This window comes from Thalassophryne amazonica, chromosome 15 (assembly GCF_902500255.1).
Source record: "Thalassophryne amazonica chromosome 15, fThaAma1.1, whole genome shotgun sequence".
Taxonomy (NCBI): Eukaryota; Metazoa; Chordata; class Actinopteri; order Batrachoidiformes; family Batrachoididae; genus Thalassophryne; species Thalassophryne amazonica.
This window is the reverse complement of record NC_047117.1, coordinates 9,190,934-9,208,189: the sequence shown is the minus strand read 5'-3', so window position 1 is coordinate 9,208,189 and position 17,256 is coordinate 9,190,934. Positions and strand designations below refer to the sequence as shown.

Sequence of the window (17,256 nt, the reverse complement as noted above, 5' to 3'; positions counted from 1 at the left end):
GATCCTCAGGCGGTACTGCATTAAAAACCAACATCATTGTGTAAAGGATCTTACAGCGTGGGCTCAGGAACACTTCAGAAAACATTGTCAGTTAACACAGTTCATCGCTACATCTACAAGTGCAAGTTAAAACTCTACATGCAAAGTGAAAGTCATACAACAACAACATCTAGAAACACCACACGCCTTCTCTGGGCCTGAGCTCATTTGAAATGGACAGACGCAAAGTGGAAAAGTGTGCTGTGGTCTGATGAGTCCACATTTCAAATTGTTTTGGAAATCATGGATGTTGTGTCCTCCAGACAAAAGAGGAAAAAGACCATCCAGATTGTTACCAGTGCAAAGTTCAAAAGCCAGCATCTGTGATGGTATGGGGGTGTGTTCGTGCCCATGGCATGGGCAACTTACACATCTGTGATGGCACCATCAATGCTGAAAGGTACATCCAGGTTTTGGAGCAACACATGCTGCCATCCAAGCAACGTCTTTTTCAGGGACGTCCCTGCTTATTTCAGCAAGACAATGCCAACCCATATTCTGCACGTGTTACAACAGCGTGGCTTCATGGTAAAAGAGTGCAGGTACTAGACTGACCTGCCTGCAGTCCAGACCTGTCGCCAATTGAAAATGTGTGGCGCATTATGAAGCGCAAAATACGACAACGGAGACCCCGGACTGTTGAACAACTGAAGTCGTAAATCAAGCAAGAATGGGAAAGAATTCCACCTACAAAGCTTCAACAATTAGTGTCCTCAGTGCCCAAATGCTTATTGAGTGTTGTTAGAAGGAAAGGTGATGTAACACAGTGGTGAACATACCACTGTCCCAGCTTTTTTGAAATGTGTTGCAGGCATCCATTTCAAAATGAGCAAATGCACTCAACAAAAATATAAACGCAACACTTTTGGTTTTGCTCGCATTTTGTATGAGATGAACTCAAAGATCTAAAACTTTTTCCACATACACAATATCACCATTTCCCTCAAATATTGTTCACAAACCAGTCTAAATCTGTGATAGTGAGCACTTCTCCTTTGCTGAGATAATCCATCCCACATCACAGGTGTGCCATACCAAGATGCTGATTAGACACCATGATTAGTGCACAGGTGTGCCTTAGACTGCCCACAATAAAAGGCCACTCTGAAAGGTGCAGTTTTGTTTTATTGGGGGGGATACCAGTCAGTATCTGGTGTGACCACCATTTGCCTCATGCAGTGCAACACATCTCCTTCGCATAGAGTTGATCAGGTTGTCAATTGTGGCCTGTGTAATGTTGGTCCACTCCTCTTCAATGGCTGTGCGAAGTTGCTGGATATTGGCAGGAACTGGTACATGCTGTCGTATACGCCAGTACAGAGCATCCCAAACATGGTCAATGGGTGACATGTCCGGTGAGTATGCCGGCCATGCAAGAACTGGGACATTTTCAGCTTCCAAGAATGTGTACAGATCCTGCAACATGGGGCCGTGCATTATCCTGCTGCAACATGAGGTGATGTTCTTGGATGTATGGCACAACAATGGGCCTCAGATCTCGTCACGGTATCTCTGTGCATTCAAAATGCCATCAATAAAATGCACCTGTGTTCTTCGTCCATAACAGACGCCTGCCCATACCATAACCCCACCGCCACCATGGGCCACTCGATCCACAACATTGACATCAGAAAACCGCTCACCCACACGACGCCACACACGCTGTCTGCCATCTGCCCTGAACAGTGTGAACCCGGGATTCATCCGTGAAGGAGAACACCTCTCCAACGTGCCAAACGCCAGCGAATGTGAGCATTTGCCCAGTCAAGTCGGTTACGACGATGAACTGGAGTCAGGTCGAGACCCCGATGAGGACGACGAGCATGCAGATGAGCTTCCCTGAGACGGTTTCTGACAGTTTGTGCAGAAAGTCTTTGTTATGCAAACCGATTGTTTCAGCAGCTGTCCGAGTGGCTGGTCTTCAGCGATCTTGGAGGTGAACATGCTGGATGTGGAGGTCCTGGGCTGGTGTGGTTACATGTGGTCTGCGGTTGTGAGGCTGGTTGGATGTACTGCCAAATTCTCTGAAACACCTTTGGAGACGTTTATGGTAGAGAAATGAACATTCAGTACACGAGCAACAGCTCTGGTTGACATTCCTACTGTCAGCATGCCAATTGCATGCTCCCTCAAATCTTGCGACATCTGTGGCATTGTCCTGTGTGATAAAACTGCACCTTTCAGAGAAGCCTTTTATTGTGGACAGTCTAAGGCACACCTGTGCACTAATCATGGTGTCTAATCAGCATCTTGATATGGCACACCTGTGAGGTGGGATGGATTATCTCAGCAAAGGAGAAGTGCTCACTATCACAGATTTAGACTGGTTTGTGAACAATATTTGAGGGAAATGGTGATATTGTGTATGTGGAAAAAGTTTTAGATCTTTGAGTTCATCTCATACAAAATGGGAGCAAAACCAAAAGTGTTGCGTTTATATTTTTGTTGAGTGTATTTGCACAAAACAAAGTTGATTAGTCTGAACATTAAATATCTTGTCTTTGTGGTGTATTCAATTGAATATAGGTTGAAGAGGATTTTCAAATCATTGTATTCTGTTTTTATTTACATTTTACACAACGTCCCAACTTCATTGTAATTGGGGTTGTAAATATAGACTGATTGATTGATAGATAGTAATCTTTTCAAACAAATGTGTAGGTTGTAATATCAATTTGGAGTAAAGGCAAAGAAAAGGTGTTCAAAAAATACAAAATTCCACACATATTAGGCAGTACAACTAAATTGGGGTGAGGGAGGAGGCTGATAGTCAGCAAAAAACCCCTCCAAAATGCATCACTGGACATCAAAATCCCAAACTTTTCTGGGCCCCCCACACCCCCTGCTGACAAAAGCCCTGGATCTTGTTGTTCTGGTCCATCAAGAAGCCTCACAATACACCATTTTGACCTCAAAAGCTCCGCACCACTGCTAAAATTCAGTTGGTGTATACTATAATTGGTACCTTGGAACCAACAGGCATCACTGGGGACTTTATTCTCAATCAATAAACAGTTGGCATTACATCGAACCATCACCATGTCAACATTGGAAGGTAGCAAATAACAGTGAAATGTTTAATATGTTGCCAAGGTAACTGGCAGACGTTATCCATTTAGACAGACGTTGTCTGGACGTTCTAAGATTTAAATCAATACCTCCTTTGTGTCAGATGGACACAGCAAAAGAACATGACATCACTCAGGTTTACAGACCATAATATTTGCTGTTGATTGTTCATACGACTCCTCAAACACCTAACAAAATGATGCCGCATCTACCGCACAGTGGTGCCGCCTTGGATCCTGGATGGCAACCACTCAGGCAAACGTCCGGTCCACCCCTGACTCTCGATAGTAACCATCTATCCCCTGCAGCCTGGTCAAACATGGCGTTCCATTGGTCTCCACCAACCACTAAGATCCGCAACACGGACGCACGTGCATGCCAAAAAAGATACCTCATTAAACACTGAAAACAAACAAACAAACAACAAACACTTTCATCTGGCTCCAAGTGTAGCATGAGTACAGGTCACATGTTCCCACTTTAGAGTGGAGACTCACATAGAGTGGAGACTCCACTCTACTGGTGGTTGGCTCTCACTGCGGTATTGTATCACTTCCTGTTCCGGAGCACAGCGGTGTTTTGCTGTATTTGTTAGCTGTTTAATCTGCGCAGTTAGATTGATCTAGTTAACTAGATAACGATTTGTTTCACAGTGTAATCTTGACGTGCCTTAACTAAAGCACTCCCTCTGCTGAATCACCTCTAAATTATTTACACATTATTCACTTTGTGTGTTTTTAGGAATCCGCTAGCTTAGCGCAGCTACTAGCTCTTAGCCGGTTTAGCATGGCGGCTTCTCCTGTCTCTCCCGCACTTTTCTGCTCTGGGTGTGAAATGTTTAGTTATTCCTCGGCCTCCTTTAGCAGTAATGGTATTGTAATAAGTGTAGCTTACTCGTAGCTTTGGAGGCCAGTGCTGGGCGAATTGGAGACTCGGCTCCGCATCTTGGAAAATCCTACAGCTAGCCAGGCCCCTGTAGTCGGTGCGGACCAAGGTAGCTTAGCCGCCGTTAGTTCCCCTCCAGCAGATCCCGAGCAGCCGGGAAAGCAGGCCGACTGGGTGACTGTGAGGAGGAAGCGTAGTCCCTAAACAGAAGCCCCGTATACACCGCCAACCCGTTCACATCTCTAACCGTTTTTCCCACTCGGCGACACACCCGCCGAGGAACAAACTCTGGTTATTGGCGACTCTTTTTGAGAAATGTGAAGTTAGCGACACCAGCAACCATAGTCAATTGTATTCCGGGGGCCAGAGCAGGTGACATTGAAGTAAATTTGAAACTGCTGGCTAAGGCTAAGCGTAAATTTGGTAAGATTGTAATTCACGTCAGCAGTAATGACACCCGGTTACGCCAATGGGAAGTCACTAAAATTAATATTGAATCGGTGTGTAACTTTGCAAAAACAATGTCGGACTCTGTAGTTTTCTATGGGCCCCTCCCCAATCGGACTGGGAGTGACATGTTAGCCGCATGTTCTCCCTGAATTGCTGGCTGTCTGAGTGGTGTCCAAAAAATGAGGTGGGCTTCATAGATAATTGGCAAAGCTTCTGGGAAAACCTGGTCTTGTTAGGAGAGACGGCATCCATCCCACTTTGGATGGAGCAGCTCTCATTTCTAGAAATCTGGCCAATTTTCTTAAATCCTCCAAACCGTGACTATCCAGGGTTGGGACCAGGAAGCAGAGTTGTATTCTTACACACCTCTCTGCAGCTTCTCTCCCCCCTGCCATCCCCTCATTACCCCATCCCCGTAGAGACGGTGCCTGATCCCAGACCACCAATAACCAACAAAAATCTATTTAAGCATAAAATTCAAAAAGAAAAATAATATAGCACCTTCAACTGCACCACAGACTAAAACAGTTAAATGTGGTCTATTAAACATTAGGTCTCTCTCTTCTAAGTCCCTGTTAGTAAATGATATAATAATTGATCAACATATTGATTTATTCTGCCTTACAGAAACCTGGTTACAGCAGGATGAATATGTTAGTTTTAAATGAGTCAACACCCCCGAGTCACACTAACTGCCAGAACGCTCGTAGCACGGGCCGAGGCGGAGGATTAGCAGCAATCTTCCACAGCTTATTAATTAATCAAAAACCCAGACAGAGCTTTAATTCATTTGAAAGCTTGTCTCTTAGTCTTGTCCATCCAAATTGGAAGTCCCAAAAACCAGTTTTATTTGTTGTTATCTATCGTCCACCTGGTCGTTACTGTGAGTTTCTCTGTGAATTTTCGAACCTTTTGTCTGACTTAGTGCTTAGCTCAGATAAGATAATTATAGTGGGCGATTTTAACATCCACACAGATGCTGAGAATGACAGCCTCAACACTGCATTTAATCTATTGTTAGACTCGATTGGCTTTGCTCAAAATGTAAATGAGTCCACCCACCACTTTAATCATACCTTAGATCTTGTTCTGACTTATGGTATGGAAATTGAAGACTTAACAGTATTCCCTGAAAACCCCCTTCTGTCTGATCATTCTAATAACATTAACATTTACTCTGATGGACTACCCAGCAGTGGGAAATAAGTTTCATTACAGTAGAAGTCTTTCAGAAAGCACTGTAACTAGGTTTAAGGATATGATTCCTTCTTTATGTTCTCCAATGCCATATACCAACACAGGGCAGAGTAGCTACCTAAACTCTGTGAGTGAGATAGATTATCTCGTCAATAGTTTTATATCCTCATTGACGACAACTTTGGATGCTGTAGCTCCTCTGAAAAAGAGAGCCTTAAATCAGAAGTGCCTGACTCCGTGGTATAACTCTCAAACTCGCAGCTTAAAGCAGATAACCCGTACGTTGGAGAGGAAATGGCGTCTCACTAATTTAGAAGATCTTCACTTAGCCTGGAAAAAGAGTCTGTTGCTCTATAAAAAAGCCCTGCGTAAAGCTAGGACATCTTACCACTCATCACTAATTGAAAAAAATAAGAACAATCCCAGGTTTCTTTTCAGCACTGTAGCCAGGCTGACAAAGAGTCAGAGCTCTATTGGCCGAGTATTCCTTTAACTTTAACTAGTAATGACTTCATGACTTTCTTTGCTAATAAAATTTTAACTATTAGAGAAAAAATTACTCATAACCATCCCAAAGACGTATCGTTCTCTTTGGCTGCTTTCAGTGATGCCAGTATTTGGTTAGACTCTTTCTCTCTGATTGTTCTGTCTGAGTTATTTTCATTAGTTACTTCCTCCAAACCATCAACATGTCTATTAGACCCCATTCCTACCAGGCTGCTCAAGGAAGCCCTACCATTAATTAATGCTTCGATGTTAAATATGATCAATCTGTCTTTATTAGTTGGCTATGTACCACAGGCTTTTAAGGTGGCAGTAATTAAACCATTACTTAAAAAGCCATCACTTGACCCAGCTAGCTTAGCTAATTATAGGCCAATCTCCAACCTTCCTTTTCTCTCAAAAATTCTTGAAAGGGTAGTTGTAAAACAGCTAACTGATCATCTGCAGAGGAAGAGTTTCAGTCAGGGTTTAGAATTCATCATAGTACAGAAACAGCATTAGTGAAGGTTACAAATGATCTTCTTATGGCCTTAGACAGTGGACTCATCTCTGTGCTTGTTCTGTTAGACCTCAGTGCTGCTTTTGATACTGTTGACCATAAAATTTTATTACAGAGATTAGAGCATGCCATAGGTATTAAAGGCACTGCGCTGCGGTGGTTTGAATCATATTTATCTAACAGATTACAATTTGTTCATGTAAATTGGGGAATCTTCTTCACAGACTAAGGTTAATTATGGAGTTCCACAAGGTTCTGTGCTAGGACCCATTTTATTCACTTTATACATGCTTCCCTTAGGCAGTATTATTAGACAGCATTGCTTAAATTTTCATTGTTACGCAGATGATCCCCGGCTTTATCTATCCATGAAGCCAGAGGACACACACCAATTAGCTAAACTGCAGGATTGTCTTACAGACATAAAGACATGGATGACCTCTAATTTCCTGCTTTTAAACTCAGATAAAACTGAAGTTATTGTACTTGGCCCCACAAATCTTAGAAACATAGTGTCTAACCAGATCCTTACTCTGGATGGCATTACCCTGACCTCTAGTAATACTGTGAGAAATCTTGGAGTCATTTTTGATCAGGATATGTCATTCAATGCGCATATTAAACAAATATGTAGGACTGCTTTTTTGCATTTGCGCAATATCTCTAAAATTAGAAAGGTCTTGTCTCAGAGTGATGCTGAAAAAGTAATTCATGCATTTATTTCCTCTAGGCTGGACTATTGTCCAGCTTCGCTCTCAGACTGCAGGCTTACTTGTAGTTCCTAGGGTTTGTAAGAGTAGAATGGGAGGCAGAGCCTTCAGCTTTCAGGCTCCTCTCCTGTGGAACCAGCTCCCAATTCGGATCAGGGAGACAGACACCCTCTCTACTTTTAAGATTAGGCTTAAAACTTTCCTTTTTACTAAAGCTTATAGTTAGGGCTGGATCAGGTGACCCTGAACCATCCCTTAGTTATGCTGCTATAGACTTAAACTGTTGGGGGGTTCCCATGATGCACTGAGTGTTTCTTTCTCTTTTTGCTCTGTATGCACCACTCTGCATTTAATCATTAGTGATTGATCTCTGCTCTCTTCCACAGCATGTCTTTTTCCTGGTTCTCTCCCTCAGCCCCAACCAGTCCAGCAGAAGACTGCCCCTCCCTGAGCCTGGTTCTGCTGGAGGTTTCTTCCTGTTAAAGGGAGTTTTTTCCTTCCCACTGTCGCCAAGTGCTTGCTCACAGGGGGTCGTTTTGACCGTTGGGGTTTTTCCGTAATTATTGTATGGCCTTGCCTTACAATATAAAGCACCTTGGGGCAACTGTTTGTTGTGATTTGGCGCTATATAAATAAAATTGATTTTTTTTTTTTGATAAGGGCAACACTGCAAAAACTCAACTGTTAAAGATGTAACAATGGGATCGAATAAGGTAGCACATTGATTCCCAAAGCGTGGGCCATGAGGTCATTAATAACCAACATCTAAACACGTATTTTATTTTCATTTTTGTAAAAAGTTTAAAAATTACCCCCTAAATATTTAATTACTTTAAAAATGCATTAGAAGTAAAAGAAAAAAAGTGATATTATTCCTTTAACTGACCTATTTTAATTCCTAAATAATTCATCTTAGAAGACTAAGATGAATTGATGAACACAAGTGTGTTGATTTAACATTGTGATTAAAAATTTAGAACATTTTCAGAATTCAAAATGGGCCATGGCGTCTTTATGTTTGGGATTAGCTATGCATCCAGTCTGACTGGCAGCAGAAAGCTGTTATTACCTCCAGCTGACAGAAGAGGGACGTGGGTTATGTGACCAGCTTTGAAAGCAAGATATCTAAAAAAAAAAAAAAAAAAAAAAAAGGCATTAAAAATAAAAATAGTATGCGGATCTCGCGGAAAATTTGCAGAGATGTTCAACTTGCTGGTGAAACCTTCCTTTGACCTCCTTCATGTTCTCCCTTTATGATGTCACAAAAAAACGCTGGCGTAGTAAAGGATATATTAGAGTGACGCTGGCGAAGGTATCTGCGCTCTCTGAGTGCCTTTCTAGCTCATTTCTCTGACCTGACACCGTAAATCCCCCTGACATTGCAGGGTCCACACATCCCAAATCTTGCAGAAATAAGGAGGCAGCGTCTCCTCTTACCCATCTGTGCCCGTGTCGGTTGTCTTTCAGAGGTTCATGGTGGATGAGAGCCCTGCTGGTGACAGTCTGCGCCTCTAGTTTGGCCGCACGGAGCTCTGTGCCATCGCATTGGTGATGCTGGAGGTGCGTTCTCTCGCCTCCCCGCCCTCCGGATCGGATGCTCCCCGCCGGCCTCCTCTCCCGTTTACCGCACCAACAGAACGGCTATAAACCGAGGAAGGCGCACCGAGTCGCGTCGGTTGCGCAGCGCGCTGAGCCAAACGGCGCAGGGAGGATGGAAATGGAGAGATGAGGGACGCGCAGGGTGAGAGAGGGGAGGTACGATCGCTGCTGTTTGCCGTTTTGTGTCGTGTTTACGACCCGCTGTCGCTTCCTCCCTCCGTCTTTTCGCTCTCCTCCGCGGTGCGTCCCGCTTCTCCTCCTGCGTCCTCTGCGCCCCGCGTGACGCCTTTTCCGCTCCGCGACAAAACAGGGTTACTCCGCTTTACTTCTTTTTTTATCATCGCCCCTCTCGGTTAAAAGGAGGGGACCAGTGCGTGGGGGCAACACAGAGAGAAACCGAAGGAAGCGTAGGAGGAGCCCCGGGAGAGGAGCTCCTCCCCGTTATGCTGCTTATCAGCGGCGGATGAGGAGGGGGAGCCGAGGGGGGGCACAGCGGTGCAGGAGGGAGATATAAAAGGAGAAGCATGAGGAGGGAGGAGGAGGAGGATCAAGTGCTACTTTTAGCGAGGAGTCTTCTTTCATTCCCTGAATGTGTCCACCCCGAGGACTTCTGCAGAACTGCAAAAGTCCTCAGTCAAACATTTATTTACCATCACTGCAAATAGTCTGTCTGTTTACAGAATGACATTCCCTTCATTATTTTCATATGAAACGAGTTCCAGAGCCCAACATCAGTGGGAGGGAGTGGCCTAATTTTCAGGGAATCAAAGGATGTGCAACTGCGCATGTCAATCTGCACAGATTATCTACAAATTACAGATGAGTAACAACCGTGCAGTGACTAGTAACGGTTATTGTGGCTTCTCCCTTTTTTGCTCAGGGTCTCCACAGCAGAGCCAGTACGAATTCCATCGGCACAAATCAACTGGAACATCTCGAAACATTCATTTCGGAGCATTTGGTGACAAAGACTGTGTCTCAATTCAGGAGCTGCATCCTTTGAAGTCTGCGATCTATGAAGATCTGGCCTTCTGAGACAGTGGAGGCCGAACCAGCTACTCTGAAGTGAGACTGTCGAGCCCACGGAGCGTTCTTCAATGGCGTCATTAATTGATCCCGCTCCTACCCTGTCTCTTAGCAACCTTGACAGCCAGCCAAGGGGGGAGCTTGGGGGAGCTTAGCCCCCCAATAATAAGCCAAGCCCCCCTCAGCCCCCCCAATAATTCTGCCAATAATGTGAATCAACTGCAGTTTTGCGCTGAGAATGTCTCAATATTGCGTAACTGAGCAAAGTGATGAATGTGTGTGTTCGGTGATCCGCCAATGCCGAATCACCCTGCACAAACAAAATTTTCAGTTTTGCAAATAAACATTTATTTGTATTTGTTCCATGCATTGTCTTGAGCACCATTTCAATGAATTCAGTTTGTATACCTATGTGCAAGTTTACTGAACTTGCAATCATTCTAAGTGATGTGTGTGTGCATTGATACCACATGTTAGAGGAGCACGGGTGACTAAACTATACCTTGGTATTTATAATGCAATTTACTATATATTGGTCATTTTGACCACATTTTGTGGAGCCCCTCCAACTTTTACCCCAGCTCCCCCTCAGCCCCCCCAACAAAAATTTCCTGGCACCGCCACTGTTGACAGCTGCACTTGGCATATCCTGTAGGTTAGCCTTTTTTCTCCCATACTTATTTATACTTTACTAATAAACATTACTTATTTGTAATTGTACATATGGAGCACACAATCTTTTTTAATAGTATTTTCCTACCATTTTGTTGTGGATGAAAAAAAAAAAACCTCACAAAGTGACTCTTGGTATTGTTTGAGCTGTGAAGGATACACTTGTAGCCTTCATTTTCAGAGAAAAGTAGGCTGCGTTCATCATTTGCATTCCAAAGAAAGAGCCTTTGAAATGAGACTGATCCAACTGACGCATGTGGCAGACAAACGCAGCCTTCAAAGGATGCAGCCCCTGAATTGAGAAACAGCCATAATGAGGCTCCATTTGTAACCTTTGCAGTATCCATATGTCAGATACTGTAAAGATCACAAAAAGTCCCAGAACAGTGCTTAGAGTTTGCTAAGGGATAATTTGCAATACTGATGAAAATATTTGGTATACTTTGCTACATGTTCTATCCACTCTTTCGTTCTGGTTTTGCTTTCCCGTATTTTTCATATTCAACAATGCATAACAGCCAGGCTGTGTTCAGCAGCAAGAATATTCAGGAATGTTAAATATTATATAAGTAATGAATGTTTGAGTGCAATGGAAAGTACACTGGCATGAGTTGAAAGCTGGCACTTTCCATCTTTCAACTCATGCCAATGTACTTTCCATTGCACAAATGGAAAACATTCATTATTTGTTTTATATTACACCCAAAGGCATCCTTGCCATTTGATAGTTTATCCAAAATTAAACAGATGATTCAGCTGGGAACAGGAAGCCAAGAGCAGCCAGGGAGAGACGGGTGACAAAGATGCAGAAATAATAAGCAGAGAACTGACCCCCCCCCCCCCCCCCACACACACACACACACACAGCAAAAACATTATGGAAATGCTATGATTTCATCAAAGCATTCATAGACCGACCCACGCCAGCAGAAATACCCTGGATTTGGTCCTCGCTTATGGTATTACCATTACAGATATCGATATTGTTTAGTTTACGTCAGCTGTTTCCAATTGCCTATTACTCCGATTTGATAAACAAAAATGAACATAGTTCATAGTTCTTGTTTGACACTGTGGCCACCTGTAGGCCACCCTCAGTTTACTGCTCAGGATTTCTTAGATTATTTTGAAGAGAAAATAGAAGATATTAAGTCAAATATATTCCAGCATGCCCACTAGATCTTGCTACTGACGTGGGTGCCATCTCTGATAGGATCCCAAAACTTATGGAATTTGTTACTAGTCTGCTGAGGAGAAAGCTTAAAAGAGACAAAAAGAAGACACTATTAAAGAGACGAAAAGAAACTTTCCTCAAAAACTTTCTGAGAACTTTACAGCTAATGTTCTGATAACATTTGACAAACGTTCTTATAACATTTTGGGAATTTTATTGTGTTAGCTGGTTAAAGACAACAGTTGGCAACATGGTCCACACAATGCCGCAACTGGTAATGTATCCTTCAGGCACTATTATTGTGCATGTTGGAACTAATGACACTCATCCTGCAATGACACGGTTAAAAAGAAATACACTTAATGGAGTTTCTGCACTGAGTCTCAGTTCAGATATTTGTATCAGGTTTAAACCCAACTATCACAAAAGGAATTGAACATTTTAGCCAGCACTAAACACCTGGTTTTATTCAGCATGCACTGGTAGAAAATGAAGTATCACTGACAAATTTATTATTTTCTATGTGCAACAAAACTGCTGCAGAATGGATGTAGGCTTTTTTTTTTTTTTAAAGAGAGAGGGCCTCACTTAAATTATAACCCCAGTACCTCACTACTGGTAACTGGAAAGAAGTACTGCAAGTCCTGGAAGGTCTGGAGATACCGATGCCTATACCCAAACTCCATAATATGAAGCAGATGAGATGATGGCCAGTACCCATTTACAGCTGGGTGGACTGAATATTCACAGAGCTTAATCACTTTTCCACATTTTATTATGTTACAGTCTTATTCCAGAATGGAGTAAATAATTTTTTTCCCCTCAAAATTGTACTCACAACACCCCATAATGACAACATGAAAAAAGCTTTTTTTAATTTTGCAACTTTACTAAAAATGAAGAAAAAAAATCACATGTACTTAAGTATTCACACTCTTTGCTCAATACTTTGTTGATGCACCTTTGGCAGCAGTTACAGCCTCAAGTCTTTTTGAATATGATGTCACAAGCTTGGTGCACCTATCTTTGGGCAGTTTTGCCAATTGCTCTTTGCAGCACCTCTCAAGCTCCATCAGGTTGGATGGGGAGCGTCAGTGCACAGACATTTTCAGATCTCTCCACAGATGTTCCATCGGATTCAGGTCTGGACTCTGGCTGGGCCACTCAAGGACATTCACAGAGTTGTCCTGAAGCCACTCCTTTGATATCTTGGCTGTGTTCTTAGGGTCATTGTCCTGCTGAAAGATGAACCGTCGCCCCAGTCTGAGATCAAGAGCGCTCTGGAGCAGGTTTTCATCCAGGATGTCTCTGTACATTGCTGCATTCATCTTTCCCTCAATCCTGACTAGTCTCCTGCTGCTGAAAAACATCCCCACTGTATGATGCTGCCAGCACCATGCTTCAGTGTAGGGATGGTGCCTGGTTTCCTTCAAACATGATAAAGAGTTCAAACTTTGTCTCATCAGACCAGAAATTTTCTTTCTCACGGTCTGAGAGTCCTTCAGGTGACTTTTGTCAAACTCCAGGTGGGCTGCCATGTGCCTTTTACTAAGGAGTAGCTTCTGTCTGGCCACTCTACCATACAGGCCTGATTGGTTGATTGCTGCAGAGACAGTTGTCCTTCTGGAAGGTTTTCCTCTCTCCACAGAGGAATGCTGGTGCTCTGACTGAGTGACCATCGGGTTCTTGGTCACCTCCCTGACTAAGGCCCTTCTCCACCGATCACTCAGTTTAGGAGGGCGGCCAGCTTTAGCAAGGGTCCTGGTGGATCTGAGCTTCATCCATTTATGGAAGATGAAGGCCACTGTGCTCATTGGGACCTTCAAAGCAGCAGAAACGTTTCTGTACTCTTACTCAGATTTGTACCTCAAGACAATCTTGTCTCAGAGGTCTACAGACAATTCCTTTGACTTCATTCTTGGTTTGTGCTCTAACATGTACTGTCAACTGTGGGACCTTATATGTAGACAGGTGTTTGTCTTTCCAAATCAGGTCCAATCAACTGAATTTACCCCAGGTGGACTCCAATTATGCTGTAGACACACCTCATGGATGATCAGTGGAAACGGGATGCACCTGTACTCAATTTTGAGCTTCATGGCAAAGGCTGTCAATACTTATGTACGCGTGATTTCTTAGTTTGTTTGCAAATAAGAGACAAATGAGGTCAACGAGATCATAATGTGGCACCAAACTCTCCCACCCATCCAAGCAGGGTTGAACAGCTTCACTTCTATCACAATTCCAGGCCATGCTGGCATCTAGAACTGACAGGGTCCCACCCCTGCTTCATGCCCCCCCCCATCCCCTGTAAACTGGGTATGGACCCACTGCTGCTGATACTACCAACCTAAGTCAGTGAGGAATAGCTCCAGTGTCTCTTGTCTGAGTTTTTGCAAGAACTGGGTTGAATAAAGTCTACTCAAGACACACAGGCATCTCATCTAAACAGACTACTTCCAAGCAGCAACAACGTGTATCAGATAATGTCATCGGTATGTAACAGTTCTGCTGCATCACCTCATGATATCTTAACTTTGGTTACATGAGCAATCAATTGTTGTTGTCCAAGTCATTGTTGATTAGAGATCTGGTGATTTACTATGACCTTGATAAGACTGGTCTGGAAGAGATATGGTTGACGCCAGAAGTATCCTTTGCCATGAAATGAGGCTTCTCCAGCCGGCTTCACGAACGCTCAAATTGCTTGAGATGAGGTAGAAGGGTAGCTATGATTTATAGTTGCACTTCTAAGCCTGGTTTTAGTTTCAGTTCCTTTGAGGGTTTAGTTCCACGTCCTTTTAATTCAGCCAAGAATGATTATTCTCAGGATAATGAACACACTTGGTTTTGGGAAGTGGTGCTGTACTGGCACCCTGGTCATTATACTGAGTTTTTAGAGAAACATGGTGAATTGTTGAACCTTTATATAGTGCATTTATGTCAATGTTGGACATTTTTGACATTTAGCATTTTGTGAAACTCCCTACTCATTTCTGTGGAAATACGCTGGATTTGATTTTTAGCTTGAGACATTGACATTTTGAATGTTACGATGCTCCTTCTCCCAAGTTTTTTTTTTTTCTTTTCGTTCTCATCACTTGAATTACAAACACTGTTCCATCATCAATTCCAATTACTGGCCCCAAGACATTAACAGAAATAAGGACGAGACATCAACTGAAAAGCTTTATATCCCCGAAGGGCAAATAATGTGCAGCCAACAGTTTTGATGTGTGTACACACACACCTGTCAAATTTGAAAACACCTTAAAAACAAATAAAAGTTACATTAAATCTCATAATTAAAAGACATAAAATTTAAATGCACCTCATAATTAACTCATTAATCTTATTTAAAGGGTCTGTTAAAACTGGTATAAAAGCGTTCCTCAACCTTTTTGTCCTGCATCTTGGCATTCTGGAGGCCCCTGATCACAGGCCGCCACCGGGGAGATGGACGACTGATTCCTCCTAAAATCAATGAGCATCTCCTTTGTTTAGGACACATTCATATCCAGAAAGGATAACCTACACCAGTCCAAGACATCACACACGACTGGATCTTGGTCCTGATCATCACCCTTCAGCAGTGACAAGATGGCAGAGTCATCAGCAAATTTAATAATATGATGCTGATTCCGACAAATGTTTGTGTACAAAACAAATGAGGGGTGAAAGGATGGGACATCCTACCACCATCTACTAGAGGTTCTTGAGTCTGTACCTGGACAGGTTGATTCTGCCAGTGGCCTGAAAGGTAGTCTTAATGCAGCACTTTTGGGTCTTTGGTGGCATGGTGGATGAGTGGTTAGCACTAATGTCTCAGCAAGAAGGTTATGGGATCGCTTCCTGCCAATTCTGTGTGGAGTTTGCATGTTTTCCCTGCATCTATGTGGGTTTCCTCCAGGCACTCCAGTTTCCTTCCACAATCAAAAACATGCTTATTTAGGCTCTGCTCCTTCCTCTGGCTTTGACCAAGGCAGCGTCTCTACATCTGGAGTTGGTCCCCGGGCGCTGGACTGTATATATATATATATATATATATATTACTCTGAGCTGACCTCCTGTTTCTCCATTGTTGCCTTCAGTTCCATTTATCGGATTAGTTTATAAACTCCAACAGGATGATCATATGAAGGTATGAATTATGTTTACGAACATCTTTGACTGTTAAACGTTATTCAAAAAAATGTTAGCTGACTTGAAGTTAGTGGAACTAAATTTAGTGGAAGCTAATTGGTCCATTGGTCCAATCCAAAGAATGGCTTCAATAATTATCCGTTAGCTGATGCGTCCACCTCTGGACAACACGGCCTTATGGACTCAGTGTCATTAAGTTATCGTGCCCCACTTGAATTTTTCCAACTATTTTAAAAACTGCTGTTATAAAACCTTTTTTTGAAAGAATGCCTCTGCACCAGTTTATATCTGCAGAGTGGACACCACTGATTGGAATGAAGAATCGTCAAGTGGGTGGACTTGCAGAGGGACAGTTAATCCCTCAAATTGAAGACTTGCTAAAAATTAAGGTGCTTGTGTCTTTTTTTTTTTTTGCTTGAAAAAAATGGACTGCAAGAATATGGCTCAGAAATCTTCAACTGGAAAGGTATGTTTGTCACAGCCTGGAATTCTGAAACTCTACAAATACATAAATAAAAAAATCCGGCAGCTACACAGTGAACAAGGAGTCAGGAGATCACACAGAGAGATGTGTGACCCTCCTTATGCAAACCATCAAAAAATCAGCAGGTACTTGCATGAAAAATACATTTTCTTTTACACAGAATCCTGAGCTGTCTTATCAAGCACGGATAATGTGGGCAAATGCTACGCGACTGTATTTGACGCTGTTACAAAGTGCTTTATGGAAATAAACTTCTTTATCAGGGCAAAGCGTTCCTGCTTTTGATAATCCTCCAGTTGTGCAGACAAAAGCAGTGGGAGACAATGCACAGTTTCCCCTCTAAAATCAGCCGTAAAACTGCTTTAACATCAGAATAATAAAGCAGCATGTGTATAAAACACATCTGGAAGTGGACGATGCCCAACAAGCCAAAACCAACATGACCTGACCCAACTCAGGGAGTGATGCACGTTGCTATATTTTCTCCCCTGAGACAGTCTCCCAACTCCCAACCACCCTGGCTCTAAAACAGACCATCCCTACCTCCAAACAGTAGCCATCTATCTGTACGTATGTGACATGTGGGTATCGCCTTAGCCTACCCAGTTGGGAATGTCCACACTACATGCTAGATGGTGTTTTGGAAAACGCACCATACGGCCTTCAGCGCCACAGGTGATGTTCCCTCACAATGCAAGTAATACACCTCTGCTGGGTTTCCCCATCAAACAACTCATTTAACAAAGTCATTCCAGCAGACTCCAAGGGTTTTCCAAAGAGATTAAAGACATCCAAACATAGTATT

At 42.9% G+C, this 17,256-nt stretch overlaps 1 protein-coding gene across 1 annotated transcript in view; it reads right to left on the bottom strand.

Moving 5' to 3' along the window:
* mgat3b (beta-1,4-mannosyl-glycoprotein 4-beta-N-acetylglucosaminyltransferase b) overlaps positions 1–9,234 on the bottom strand; it is a 177,690-nt gene extending 168,456 nt beyond the window's left edge. Inside the window, exon 1 of the mRNA XM_034187397.1 lies at positions 8,791–9,234. The gene's annotated coding sequence lies outside the window, so the exon portion shown is untranslated. The remainder of the gene's footprint in view (positions 1–8,790) is intronic.
* Positions 9,235–17,256: the final 8,022 nt, after the last annotated feature.